Source organism: Anser anser (assembly GCF_964211835.1).
Source record: "Anser anser genome assembly, chromosome: 20".
Classification (NCBI taxonomy): Eukaryota; Metazoa; Chordata; class Aves; order Anseriformes; family Anatidae; genus Anser; species Anser anser.
In genome coordinates, this window is record NC_139741.1 from 561,253 (window position 1) to 574,613 (window position 13,361).

The 13,361-nt window shown below is 47.0% G+C and overlaps 1 long non-coding RNA gene across 7 annotated transcripts in view; it reads left to right on the top strand.

Annotated features, from left to right (window-relative positions):
• LOC310884337 overlaps positions 1 to 13,361 on the top strand; it is a 186,659-nt gene that overhangs the window by 97,786 nt on the left and 75,512 nt on the right. For all 7 annotated transcript variants that reach the window (XR_014574164.1, XR_014574165.1, XR_014574166.1 and 4 more), the window contains exon 5: positions 1,585 to 1,628. This is a non-coding gene — a long non-coding RNA (uncharacterized lncRNA). The remainder of the gene's footprint in view (positions 1 to 1,584; positions 1,629 to 13,361) is intronic.

A 13,361-nucleotide genomic window follows, 5' to 3' on the forward strand; every position in this document is an offset into this window, starting at 1 on the left:
TTTATATAAACAGTGCTCGTATTCCACCTCTGATGCTTCATGTAATGGTCTCCCCCATACAAATGACTATGTTCAGTGCGACACAGGGCAGCTGGTGAAGGGGTAGCTGGCCTTAACGTCCCCCTGTAACTAAACACTCCCAGTAAGGTCAAGGTAGAGAACTTGCAAGGCAAGAACACCCTGTGTTGTAATACTGCCCATTTGTTTCCCACTTAGCTGTCTTTGTTCTTACATATACAAACCAGGCAGATTGTGGTTACTTTGATGAGCAACTTTACAGAAGGCTCAAGTAGAAAAAGAAGGTTGACAGGAAAGGAGCAAATCTTCCTTAAACAAAAATGTCTGCAATAATTAGCAAACGTGGCAAGACAGAGTTGCTAAACAAGTGAGAGGTGAGAAGTGAAAGGTACGCTTCAGGGCAGTTCATTAATATGATAAGTGAAGAGCAAACCAAAATTTCTGTAAGCATTTGGCAGATGGAGGGTATTCTGGGAGCACATCATTTGTTCAAGCAGTGAGTAAAAAGCTAGAAATACATGGATTGGGACCATTTTTTAAAGGAATCTCAGGTTTATTTTTCGGGAACAAGCCACGAGGAAGGAAAGGCTGCATTTACATTTTCTTTGCCAGCATTTGTATTTCCTGCTGCTTAGGAAGCCTAAAAAATGGAAGTCTGCTTTTCACAAATGGTGACTCCAATCCCAGCTTTGCTTTTCAATCACAGATGCCAATGAAGTGATTTAATTAACCTGCAGCACAACACACGTGCAGCTGTTGTGGCCTGGGAGCTAACATGTCTCCTGGTGCACAGGGGTCCGTAACAGCCTTTACGGGAGCTCTTTCCACCTAACGTCAGCCCCCCAAAGGCAGATGCTGGTGACGTTGCTCCTTGTGTAACGGTGAAATCACGAGGCACCTCTCAGGGGCAAGTCTGAGCTCAGGTGGGCTCCGTTGCCCTCTGACGTGCCAGGGTCAGCAGGGTACTTGGGGTGAGGAGATGTGGGGGCGTGATGGATTTAGTGGGTGGGTAAAACGAAGGTGAGCGTGAAGGAGGTAGAAATGAAGGCGGGAGGTAAAATGAAGGAGCTGTCCTTGCCCCAGCACCTCCTGGGTTCCTGTAGCTGACTTCCCAGAGCTCAGTAGCTACAAGTGAGAGCTGGCTTCTGGCTGGTGACCTGGTTCTGCTTGGCAGTGGTGGGGGCTGTCTCATACCCTTTGGAGATCCTCTGAAGACTACTAAAAGGTTCGGCCTTGGGCTGCCTCCCGAGCATTCTTGCTCTTAATCTTAGAAGAAGAATTCCTTCTTTTAAAACTTCTTTGCATTGACATGTACTTGATGCCTTCAGGAGGGGCTGCTTTATAATAATTATTGTTAGTTTTCTCAGGCTGGGGGTTGGAGGGCTCCATAGAGACAGCATTGCCTTCCATATGTTTGATTCTTGGTGGTTTTATTTTTGATTAGGAGCAAGGGACTGATATATGTTATGAGGAAGTGATGAATTACCTGGCATATCTGGAGCACTGGGGATTTTCTCACATCAGAATGATAGTGATTGATTTTTTTTCTTTTTTTTTTTTTTTTAGATCTGCAGCAGAAGAATTTTTGGATGCCTGATTGCAGCTGACAGGTAAGCTGTGAAACTGGCTCACTGCTGACTGGGACAGGCCTTCCCAACTCATATCCCACACTAAATTTTAGACTTCAGTGGCTTGCTGAAGGCATGCTGTCAGGATGATGGAGGTGGTAAGATTATTAAATGTGGACTTCTACTTGCTAAATTGCTTTGAACTCAGAGGAGACTATATTAGCTCATTTTGCCCGTTCGTTTGTAGGTGTTAGAGGGGAAAAAAACAAAGAAAGATAGAGCAGGGATGGAGACTGGGGCAGGGGGGAGTGTGATTTCCTGAAAAGCTGCATCGCAGTCCAGGAAGCAAGGTGGGAATCACAGCCTTGCTTTTGCTGCACTGTTGTCACAATGCTGGTCAGAGAGGAGTTAGAAGATACATTTAATTTATCCCAGCATATGCTGGCTTCAAAGGACTATTATTAGATATGGTGTGTGTGAAGCACAGCACATCCAGCATCTTGTTCCTTGCTGGACATGGAAGTGGTGAAGAAGTTACTCTGTGTTTTTTACCTGTACTCTGCAATGTGGGTTTGTATCCTGCACAGAGGGTGAAGGCAGCGACGGCACGGGGGCTGGAATCTGGATTCAGAACTCGAGTATCTGTTTCTTTGGAAACTAGATTGCAGTTGTAATTTATATAAAATTGCTCTTTTCAAAAAGAAATGATGGAACTGGTTTGGACTAATTACAGAGTCACTCAGATATCTTGTTTGTGACAGCATGACTTGGAGTCACGTGCACTCCATTCGTTATCAGCTGGGGAGACAGAGGGCAGGAGGTGGAAAATATCAAAGGGAGCCAAACTAGGCTAAAGCAGGAAAGGAGAGAGCAAAGAAATGAAGTGAAACGGAAGGGGAAAGATCTATGTTACAGGGGATGGTAGGGGGCGAACCTTCCACTGTGCTGGGGCTGGTGTGCAAGCAGCAGCAGATGTACTTACCTGTCTCTGCCAGACCCGTACCTCAGATGGGTCTGCCCTCATTCGGGGGCGGGGGGCGAAACGGGGGAACAGGCCCTCTGGTAGGGGCCATGGGGGCAGTTCTGGTCTTCCCAAAGCGTGTCCAGGCCGCTGCAGCTGAAGAACTTGCCCACCAGAGCTGTTTTGGTGTTCAGCCACATAAGCATGAACACACGAGCATCCAGCTGGCTGTTGGGTGTGTTGCTCTGGGTTAAGGTAATCTCCCTGGTTATGCACAGCATTCAGTCGCGGTAAGCTGACTCATTTGTTTGCTGCTATCTGGCAATACTTTGACAGCTCGTGAATTGTGTAGGATCAGCTCTATCATTAATGCAGTTTGCTGTCGTCCAGCTGCATGGAGCTGTGCTCATCTGCCTCGCCTGAATTGTGGCTCAGGTAGCCACTAACATTCTGGTCCAGAGTGTATTTGCCAAGCCCAGGGAACTGACTGAGAGTTTCCTTAAAGCTTACAGATCCATTAAATTCTCTAAATCTGAGATTTCTGGCAAGACGGAGTGGTTACTACAGAAGTTTTCTTCCCTAACCACCTACCTCCCTTAGCTGTATGTCACTCAAAGCCGAGATAATTTTGTGTCACTGCAAGCAGATGTAGGAGGTAGACTGGCTTTTTAGCACTTAAAGCAGGTGTTTGCTTTATGCTGCTGTAGTTTTCCTTTCTGTGTAACATCTGGATGCAGTGGGCATGGTTATCATCATGGGGGGTTGTAGCCAGATCACTGAAGAGTGTTCTTTTGTCTTTCTTTACGTGGGTTTTAGGCCACATTTAATGTTCAGTAAATATTCTCACAAGAAAAAAAGGTAAATATTCTCAAAAAAAAAAAAAACCAACAAACAAGACCCTGCACAACACTGAACAACATTCTATAACTAGTCTGGAGTTAATCAAGCTGACTTTATTTAAGAAGATCTTAGCAACCAAATGAGCTGATTACCAGTAGGAAGAAACTTTGTTTATTATCTGATTTTTAAAAGCTTAAATAATTTTAGCCATTGACTATATTGTCAGCTGAAAGAACTATTCCAATTATTATCTTTAATAACTTTAGAGGACATCTTTAAAGTTCTTTAGCTTGACTCCTACTTCAAATGCTACTGCAGAGATGAAAGGAACAAGCTTAACCCAATGAATAACTGATAAAGCAGAAATATCACTGCCTTGCCTCGAAACATTACAGATCAGAGCTTGTCCCTTGAATATAATCATTGTGTATGCTATCTCTGGCCTTTATTGGAAGCGAAGCTCTTTTATGATATTCTGTCATTTATGACAGTTCCTCCAGAGAGTTCATTAGGATGAACATTAATGTGGCTGAATCTAGGAAACTGCTTTTCCTACATAATGCCAACATATATTACAATACTGTGCCAGTGCAGCAGGGGAGCTTTATGGTTGTTTTGTGTGTGTGTGAGTGTGTTGCAAATTGCATCACTTTTTAACTCTCTTTGTAAAGCTGTATCTTTTTTTCCTAAATTGCCACCACTATAAATATGTGTAATAGGGTGCCTGAACAGCTGTTTTGTTCAGCAGTTATCTATGATGATTATGTATTCAGGGGTTAGTTTTCAACACTGGAGAGCTGCAATTAATCTATACTGTGCTTCAAACCACCAGAGCAAGCAGTTGGGTTTTCCCTTCACTTTACTGGTGTTCCTTAGAGATCCTTATACATAAAAATCTATATTAGAAACCAAGGTAAAGGACAGAAGTAACGGCGAAGAAATAGCTGATGACTTCCCCTTCTGTCTGTTTCCACACCCCTACGTTATGCTGTATTAGCTAACTTAAGGTCCAAAGTTGTGTCGCTCCTTTCCCTACCCCACTGTTGTTCCCACCCCAAATCTGATATGGCATGATGGATAAATACAGAAGAAGGCTGGTTTCTTAAGTGGAGTAACATGGTAATTGTCCGTGGAATCATGAATGTATTTCTAGGACCCACTGAATGATACAAAGTTCAGCTACAGCGCGCTGTGACATTGCTTGGCTATTCTGAGGAGGTATCTGGGCTTAGACCACCTGAAATCACTGGGTCTGTCTGTGCTCACTTCAGCTTCTCCAACCGCAGAGGCAGGGAAGGGTGTTAAAGATGAGTGTCAAGAGCTCTTAGAAATCTAAATCTAATCTGAAAAATCTAACGCATGTATAGGAGAGAACACTATAAAATGCTGTTACTAAGAGGTTAAAAGGTTAGTTTTGTTTTGACTTATATAAGAAACGTACAAACAACACAAATAATTAGAGTTTCGTGTTGATTATCGCAGATTTGTCATCAAGTGCCTTCAGACACGGGTTTGTTAGCTTCTCAGTGTGACTAACAATCGCTGCACGCAAGTCTCCGTTTGATGTAATCCGGTGCCCGTAAGCTGTCAGCTGGTGGGGAGGGGCGAAGGCGAGCAACTACGTCTTCTGTATTGCTTTGTGCAGATGAGTGTGTTTGTTACTTGGTTTGGGATAAATGTCACCCAGATATAAATATTAGAAATGTTATCTAGATGTAAATATTAGCGCTGGGCATTCATAAAAGCACTAGACTGAATTCCCATATATGACAAGGACTTTTTACGTCATTCTGGCCCACTGAAAAGAGGGGTAAAGGATTCCTAAAATGACTGTATATCATATTGACAGCCAAGCAGCTAAGTGCCTGTCTTGTAAGTAAGATCTGTGCTTTCTCTGTCTAGTTTATCCTGCAGGGATGTACCAGAGGGAAAGGAAGGTTGTCAGTGCGGACAGCAACTTGCCCAACACAGTGGTGCAGTTTAAGCTCTCTCTCCAGAGCCACGGGGGCTGAGGTCAGGCCTCTGGAAAAGTAACTTCCAGTGGTGGGAGCAAGTAACAAACCAGAGGAGTGGAGCACTGGCTCTGGTACCTGGGGGTTGTGCTGCTGGTGTTGGCAGCTTCCTGGGGCTTGGCGCTTGGAGGGGTGGGATCAGTCTGAGGCTGAGCGTCTGTTCCCCACGTTTCATTCAGCTGGAGAACACTGAAGCTGTAAGCTGCCTTGTGCTTTTTGCTGTCTCCTTACTCTAATCTCCTTTCTGGGTCAATTCCCAGGTACAAGAGCCGTTCCGTTATGTTTTTAATTGTTTTTAGTTCAGTCTTCCGAACCGCCAGCAAGGGGCTGGCAGCGCTGACAGGACACACTGCGTCGCATCCTGCACAAGCATCTTATCTCGCTGGCGCTGCCGTGGGCAGCGTGCCTGGGAGACTTCCACAAGTAGGGGCACTTATCGTGGCTGTAATGAGCTCCTCGGCCCCCGGGAGGATGGCTGCTACAGGGCCAAATGGGCTTTGTCTCTGGCAGCAGCCCCCAGCCCCTTGGACTGAGCCGGGGGGGCCTGGGGAGCCTGGTCAGTGGGTGAGGATGCGGCTCTGGGGAAGGACTCCGAGGGCTGCAGGTAGGGTGCTGGGCTCGGGGGGACCCTGAGCCTGAAGTCCCGGCAGCTGTGTTCTGGGTGGGGGGGGAAGTATGGGGACATCCCATGCTTCGTGGAGCTGGTGTTACAGACTGCCGATCAGAAACTCCTCGTGTCCGCTGCAGCGGGAGGCAGGTGAACACAGTGAGTCCTGTAGGGTCGCCCAAGAAATGGGACTGGGAGGGAAAAGCTGCAAATCCCAGTGCAAGGCCATCAACCTGGGATGGCAGGATTATCCCCGCTCCTCAGCATCCTGGGTAAGATCACACATCTGCTGGAGGCAGCCCCTGTGTGGATGTGACTGCAGCTTGGACAGAGGCAGAGCAGCTGTGAATCTAGCATGGCAACAGACGGGGGAGTGAAAAACGGGGCAACATAGTTTTTCTGCCTGTATTTGGCAGAGCTGGGGCCTGAGACTTGGTTTCTGGTGTCACGAGATTCCTTGACTCTGGCAGCCCCTTGTTAACCCTGTTGCACACAAATCATGGCAGCAGAGCACTGCATGTGAACTGCTCTTCACAGGTGTGCCAAGTTAACGACCTGCGGTCGGGTTCCCTCCGCCTGCATCCGCTGGTGGCTCTTCTGGGAGGTCTGCAAGGTGTTCTGAGCTGACAGGACAGACGTCTTGCATGCTCAGGGCTAACTGATGTCAGAAGGAGGCAGACAGGTTATGACTCTATTCTTAATAATTGGGAAGATTGGAAACCCCTCCACAGTCCTGTACCAAATGGTTTTTAACAGCTAGTTATTTCCTTGAATAGCCTGCATTAGTATCCCATATAGCTGAGGAATATGCTGGAGTGGTGGGATTGATTGATGGTAATTTCAGGACGTGACTGGGAGTTCAATTGACTTTTAGAAAATGTTTAAACAAACAACCTAAAGAGAGTTGGTTTTGTGGAGGCTTAGCAGGCATGAAATTTTGTTCCGAACTAGAACAAAAGAAATGAAATATCAGATTTACAGAGCTATTAATGTTTTTAAATGATTTTGCTTTGCTGCAGTCAAGTCATTCTGTTCAATAAAATCAGTGCTTCATTGTATTTTGCTGTATTTTACATGAATATTGATATCTGACCAGAACACAGTACAGTTCAGTACCATCTTGTGTTCTCTAATGATACGAATGATAAATAACAGCATAATCAACTTCAAAATAATAAACTGCTTCAAGGCCAGTCCAAGCCCCCTCAGTTCTCCACTTCAATAAAGCCAAAGCAGAACAATTAGATTCAAGGATTTTATTTCCACTCTTTTTCAAAATACCATTTTTTATCAGTGTTAGTAATGTCAATGGATTTTTGTTTCCAGTAAGATGACATTTTCCAGCAGAAAATTTTTCATCGTTCTGATCAGTTGTAGTTGCCATCTTTCATTGCTGGCATCAGCTGCAGCTTAACGCTTGGCTCTGCAGGTGGCCTTGAGCCAGGCATAGCCCTACGTGGCCATCGTGTTTTGGGGTCCGTGGGGCAGCAGTGCCTGGTGAATCCTGTGCCCTGGAGCTGCTGACCTCCCGCCCCAGCCTTTCCCAGTGCGGTGCAAGAGGAACTCCACGTTTCTTAAATGATAAGCAGCAGTTGCTGACTGTGGCCTCAGGGTCTGAGAGGCACCTTGCTTGGTCTCCTCTGTGTGCCCTGCTTTTGGCAGCACTGGGGGTGTGCACATTTAGGTGTAACTCGCGTGCCGTCAGTGCTCACGGCTGTGCTGCAGGGGCGTGGGTGAGGAGGAGAGGTTCAGCCTTGCATTGCCCAGTGCGAAGTCCTTCCTATCCACGTGCTGAGCCCGCAGTTAACTGGAAGGCTGCTTAAAAGGGGAAGGGTGTGGGGGGGGAAATAAAGGAACTTTATTGGGTAATTGGTGAAAGCCTCTTTTTAGTTCGCTGTATTCATTTTGACAGGAGCCTCCCCCCCTTCTTCCCCTGAGTGCTCTGGCAAGTGAAACTCTTGCAAATAAAGCAGAGGATCTGCTGAATGCACAGCCATGCATAATTTAGTAATACTGGAGCCTTCTGCACGTCTCATCACAAACTTGCATTCAGCGAGTGCTAACACAACCCCTTTGTGGATAGGGATTTCTCTGTGTTTCTTCTTTTTGGTTAGATTTGGACATCAGACCTGCCAGGAATTAAAAATTGACCATCAGGAAGCTTGCTAGCAGGGATAGCACTTAATAGACGTGTCCATTCATATGTACATACATTTAAAATGAAGAAATGTTTGTGAATTCTTAAGTGGGTTGACTTTGAAGGATAGTGTGAATAAATAATGGAAGACTAGGTTTTCCTTGAATTCACGCTATTCACCCGTAAGTCATAAAAACAAACTTGATACTAAAGAAATAGCTCAGTGGAGAAAAAAAACAAAACACTTTAATTCTGAGCAAAAACGTTTTATGTCTCTGGACTAGGTGTTCTAGAGGAAAAAGCTATAACTTAGGTGTGTCTATCCCCGTGAGGTGGATGTTTCATGCAGGGGGGAAGACAAAAAAATTATTACAGCTAGTGTTAATATTTACTTGGATTAATAGAATGTTGGGCAACATCACCTGAATTAAAATCAAGATTGTAATTAGTAGGTGGCTCATCCTGTTCTAACAATGCAGAATATTTTTTTCACCTCGCAAATAGTAATTAAAGAGAAATATTACATAGCTGCACCTGTTTTTCATTATATGGTTGCCACAGTGAGTAAACCAAATATTTTATTGATGAGAACAGCCATAAGTTTGAAAACTGAGTGAAGAGCATGAAAAGCCCTCTGAGGCTCCCTGGAGACATGAGAAATCTGAAATTGTTAAAACATATGGTGGCACACACTGATTACCAATGGCTCCTACTGTGGTTGTGAGCCCTAATTTCTCTCTGACTTTCAGCTTTTCTAAGTATTCTCAACTTGGTTATTCCCTCATTTCCATGCTTCAGTAAATCTCTCGTGGCAGGGAATCAACACAACATTGCATAAATACCATTGCATGTTGCTTCACATCCACCTTTTGTCAATATTTTCACTCAATAAGGTATCTTTCATATTTTAATAGTCTAAAAAGTGATGCACCCAAAAAGAAATGTGAGCAATGTGCTGATGGCTTTTTTTTTTCTTGTGTCTGTACTTATTTGTCCTGATCTGGTGTAAATGTTACTCTGAAAGCAGATATATTTGATCAGCTGAGATTTTTTTGTGGCCGTCTGGGATGGATGCAGAACCAAGGGAAATAGCTCTAGGTAAGGAGTGGGTGATGGGAGATGACATGAGAAGTGAGGAACAGGTTTAGGTTACTGCCTTCTCCAGGATAGACAGACGCTTTGCAGGAGCCAGTAACGGAAAGGTATTCAATGACAGAGAAATGATAGAGGAAAGGTATTGTTTATTATGGTGAAAATAATCTTAAATTTAGAAAGCTGGTGGAAGCTTGAAGGTGCAAAAGGCAAATGTCCTACCAAGGGTATCACCAAAGGGTGGAGGGCGCTGGTGCCCTGTAGTAAACCTAAAGTACTGCCATGGCCATTCATTTGAAAGCAAGGAAAACAGAAAGTAACCCTTGGATATAGTTTTAATTAATAGTCAGAATAAGTTAAAGTGCATGTGTTTAATTGGATGCCCACTTCCATGCTTTGGAAGAACACGTACGACAGTGTTCCAGCAGGTGCCTGCACCGGTCTGCATGTGTTGGTCTGCAGGCACTTGTCGCAGCCCGCGCGAGCCGTCCCGGTCGCTCGGTTCCGTCGGGACTGTGGGAGCTGCCAGGATCTCCGGGGAGCCGCCACGCGCAGGGCGGCACAGCCTTGCTGTCCTGTGCCCCTCGTGTGCCACGGTGCTCGGGGTTGAGCCTCTCTTCTCCTGTCTGCGTGGGGCCGGCTGTTCTGGGTGCTGGAAACGCCGTGCTGCCCGCCCAGAGCAAGCCTGAAACTGCTCGGATGCAATTTCGGCAACGGCCCCCGAGGGCTTGGGGACAGGCAGCTGGTGCGGTGCCAGGGCGGCCGTGGGCAGCAGCGTGGGGGCTGGGCGGTGGGGAGCGGGAGCTGCTGCTGGGTGCCTGCACTCGATGGACCGGGCGGCTCGGAGCAACTGGTGGTGCTTGCCCGGAGCAGGCAGTTACGGGGATCAAAGATTCCTTGAACCTAGGGCAGGACTTTGGAAGCACTTTCTTCACGCTGGTAAAGAGCTTGAAAATTGCATTGTTGACAACTCAGTGTAAAAGGGCTGAACTTGTTTAGCTGATTGATTTGGTATAGGTGGACAAAACTGTAATCTGCTTTTCTTTGTTCCCTGTGGCATTTTATCTGGATGCCGCACTGTGCAAGTTTCACAGAACCCTTCGGTAATTACCAGAAAAACACTTGGCCTCCCTCCCCAGCGCGTAGAAGCAAGGGTCGTGCCGCGGCGGCCCAGGGGCCGTGGCCGGGTTCAGGAGGGGCTGCTCCCAGCCCACGTCACCCGTACCAGGGTGCAGAGAGGTTGTGCTAACCCTCCCTGAACTCGCCGCCGTCCGCGGTAATTGGGCAGTGATGACTAGAGCTGCTCTGCCTGAGGAGCAGCTCCTCGGGGAGTACTGATGCTCCTCGTATAATTTTGATTTGCAGCAAACAAAGACCGCGAGGTTATACACAAGTAAATATTTTTCTGTAGGAGGGTGAGACCTGGGCTGCACCAGCAGGGAAAAGCAGGTGAGGAGCTGCACCGCAGACCCCTGACGAACGGTGGCTGAGATCTGACCCCACAGCCCTGACCCAGCGGTGCCCCACAGCCCTGCCTGCAGGCGAGCACAGCCGGACCTACGGGCAGTCCCACTGCGGAGGAGCCCCTGCGTTGGTCCAGCGGCGTTCCCCGCACCCTGCCCCTGTTAGCTGTCAGAGGAAGTGGAAAATCCTGCTGCCTGAACAAACCTCGCAGTCACTAGGTTTTATTTCACTGTGGTTCTGAAAAACCATCGTCACGTAACTGATTCTAGCACTGAGTGTTTACACTTGGTGTTATATCTGGGCCCGAGAGAGAGAGTATATTTGTATACGTCTGGCTGACATATTTATACTGTTTGCCAAGTTCCCCAAGTGCAAGGTCATACTCTGTCACTTGTTGGCCATTATCTATTGCCATTCTCTTTTTATGTGTGCATGAATATTTATTGAAATTGATTAATATTTATTTCTCATAAATAATACATCATTTTGATTCTCTACGATCCATTGAAAACAATGCAGAAATACACCCAGCGTGCAATAAATACGGTAGAAAAACCTGCTCAGAATAATGCAGTGACCCAGGGGGTTTGCCCAGGGACCCCAGGAGCTCGGCTCAAAGGGGGCACGGCTACTGGTGCACTCGGCAAAGGTCTCAGCCAAGTGCAGCCCCAGCGGGTCGGGGCTCCAGCCCGGGGGGACCCGGCCCCCCCATCCCCAGGGGCAAGGGGCTTCCCGCGGTGGGGGCTGCCAGGAGGAGGCTGCGGCAGCGGCGAGGCTGGGCGCCGCAGCTGGGAGCACCCACGCGCAGCTGCTGCTTCCCCGCACGGCTCCGGTTCTTCACGTTGGTTGGTTTTGCCTCAGTAAAATCTGGAGAGTCTCGTCAGGTCCCACAGGCTCCTTGCACTAATCACAGCGCAGGTAAACAACATCAAAACGAAGCCGTGAGAGAGCCCGTTGTCCTAGGTTTAGTTAACTTGGGCGAGAGGGAAGGAAGAAAATAACGTTAGAGGCAAGAACAATTGCAGCTCCTCCACGGGCAAAAGTAGGTCATTTTGAAACACCAAACAGCTGAAACAAAGGAAAGAATAAACAGAGAGAAAAGAAAAGGGGGGTGGGAGTAGGTTAAAAATTCTGCTTTATGAAATTCCAGCTGAGCACCGTTCCCAGTTCTGGGAGCCCCATGGCAGATGATGGGCAGCATAGCCAGCGCTGCAGCGGGGAGGGGGCCCCTGCCTTCCCAGGGAGTGATTGTTTGTGTTGAGCTAGGAAATTCTGGAGAAAACAGGCTACAAATGGCCTTTTGGAGAGTTCACCTCCTCTAATGCTTCTAGCTAAGCCCTGTGCATCCCTGGAAAACGCTTAGATGATTTATTAGCTACCAACAAAACGCAGTCAGACAAACGCAACCCATCCCTCCACCCCAGTGTTTGTTACTGCAATGCAAACCTTGTCATTTATTGGAAGAGACTGATGCCGGAATGGTTGGCTCTCAAAAAAAATCCATCCCTGTTAATGGGACTTGCTCCCTTTTGGTGCAAAGGCAGGGCACAGAGGGTGGCACCCCCTGAGCCTTTCAGATCCCAGCAGCAAGGGAGGCTGACCTTTCTGCAAAGAGCAGGCTTGATTGCAGGCTCTTCTTTTCTGCCTTTTCCTTTGGTGAGCACACAAAGGGGTGGGGAACTGTATGTGAGAGCCGGGATGCTGAGCGTTGGGGAGTTCTGATTTCGGCCATGCAAAAATACTATTGATCTTTTTTTAAATATACGCTTTGATGTTCGAAAGGCAATTCTGTTATTCAACAGCACTTTGCTACCCTAGATCTCCAAGTGCATTTTAAAGAGGACAGTAACATGCACTGTGTCTTACAGCAGAGCCTTGGGGAGCTGAATTAATGCTAAAAGTCACAATGCAGACCTCAGGCAAAATGGGGTACTGAGCATGTACACGCAACAAACACGCTAAAATACCTTCTGGACTGGGGAGGAATAGGGTATTACAACAAAGGTTTTTTTCCTGGCGCAACCCAGGTACTGCACAATCCAGGTATTGTTAACATACAGTTACATGCAATAAACAGAGAGGGCCATACGTCCCTGCTTTTGGAAACATCTGTAATCCCCATTCTTGGAAACACCTATGGGGTCAACATACACTGACTGTCACTATCCTGTATTTATCGCATCTGATTATCTGCCACACCAACATGGGCTGGGAGGTTTGCCAGTATTTCCATTGCTTTTTGCAGTGATCTGCAGCATTCAGTCAAATTTTGTGGACCTAGATCAGTTTATACCAGCTGAGTACCTGGCCCACTGGCTGCTTGTCTGGGCACGTAAGTGCCCAGTAAAGTAAAACTTGGTGTTCCACTGAAGCCAAGCAAGGCAGTTGTATACCTTGCTCATCTAAAATAAAATGAAGGTTATAAAGGTGTAATGATGATTTTCTTCAGAGTCTGATTTTCAAAAAGAACGACGTGCCCAAGCTAAGCTAGGGAAATACATCATTTTCCCACTCCTGTTTGGAGGCAGCCCCCAGAGGACACCCACGGCCAGGCTGACGCTTCCTTGCCTTGGCTCCTCGCCCCAGCAGCCATGCACGTGGCTCCAAGATGGTCTCGGGCAAGTTTCTTAGTAGCATGGGGAGAAGTTCAGCATACCCAGAT